The 1475-nt window shown below is 41.4% G+C and overlaps 1 protein-coding gene across 1 annotated transcript in view; it reads right to left on the bottom strand.

The window, feature by feature from the left end:
• Positions 1 to 364: 364 nt before the first annotated feature.
• LOC119025793 (cholecystokinin receptor) overlaps positions 365 to 1475 on the bottom strand; it is a 36737-nt gene continuing 35626 nt past the window's right edge. Inside the window, exon 6 of the transcript XR_005076918.1 lies at positions 365 to 1059. The gene's annotated coding sequence lies outside the window, so the exon portion shown is untranslated. The remainder of the gene's footprint in view (positions 1060 to 1475) is intronic.

Consider the following 1475-nt stretch of genomic DNA (forward strand, 5'->3'; position numbering starts at 1 on the left):
AGAGACAGTAAACATCAACACTAACAAAACAATACCCAGGTGTTTACAATGACTCGGTGACGACACTTCAATCCTCATCATTATATCTCGCAGTAGGTTTGTAGTAGTAGTAGTTTGACATTCACTCCACAGGGATCATATTGATTCGTTAGCTGAAATGACTAATGCATCTTCGTTATACCACAACCCTGAACACTATATTAAAACATAACTCACACTGCAACATGCTGCACATTTGCACGACAACCGTCAATTTCGCTCATCTAGATGATCCAACAACAAAGATGCCTGGTAGAGCCTTTAAATGAGGTTGCATTGTGTTCTTTTATGGTTCATTACATGGACAATGAAACCTTTGCTGTGCCAGATATTAGATCTCATTTAATTAGTAAATGTGTACAAGTAATTAAAAAGACAAGTTTGGATTACCAACCAGGCAAAGCTGGCAACTATCCCTGGGCTCCAAACCTTCAGGGGCCCCATAAGCCCAAAATTCACTGTGTTGCTTTGGTAATTTGAGTAATTGCAGATTTGTTAATGAAATTGCAGCCCAAAAGTACAAACAGCCTGCGTTATAAGCTAATGTTGTGGCCGCATTGTGCAGAGGCCCTGAGTTGAAACCTAGTTTGAGAACTTCCTTATTTTAGGTGATATTGTGCTTAAATGATACACAGTTCCAGTGAAATTATTTGTAATCAGTTACTATTATCAGTTCAGCTGCTAAGCTAAATGGTAATGGACTGCTTTCAACGCTTTTCTTACTTAACCACTTAATAGGTCATGTGCCATGACAAATGCCGTAACAACATACGGTATAACACCATGCCTGAACTACGTTACCAAGTCAAATAACTCATTGTTGACGCAGGACACGAACAGCGGCTTCCTGGGCGGCTTCCTCCCAATGCAGACTTTGTTGCTCACCTGACTCTCACTTGACAAGACGTTGCTCTTCCGATAAGGTCATCAGACCAGAAAACAGATACATTGCTAGGACAATGTCTTTCGTCATGTAGCTTCATGTAGACTCTTTGTTGGAGGCCTTCCAAAAGTGTTAATCTGAATGTGGAAGGGACAGAGTGGGCACAGAATTAAAATAACTTAAGTGAAAATAATAGATTTCCCAATTTAGAATTACTTTTTTCTTTTCTAATCACGAATCACCTTCTCATAAATGATGAACTGAGAGTAATTCTAACCATCACAATACCAACTATTTTAACATCAGTTTAAGTAGTCACAGTTCGGTAGGGAACCTGCATCTCACACTGCCAGGCCATCGGGTAAAAGAGTTGTACTTGCCATTTGGCTTTTTCTCATCTTTCTGCCACTGCTGAGCGGATTTGTCAGGAACGCACCTGTGCAGCTCCGCCAGGAAAATCTGCTCCTCAAACACCAGCTCTGCTCACATCAAACAATTATGACCCTGCCCAAACTGCCAACCCCTGTGCCCCCAGAGACTCCCCCTGCAGCAC

The sequence above is a fragment of the Acanthopagrus latus genome, chromosome 9 (assembly GCF_904848185.1).
Source record: "Acanthopagrus latus isolate v.2019 chromosome 9, fAcaLat1.1, whole genome shotgun sequence".
Classification (NCBI taxonomy): domain Eukaryota; kingdom Metazoa; phylum Chordata; class Actinopteri; order Spariformes; family Sparidae; genus Acanthopagrus; species Acanthopagrus latus.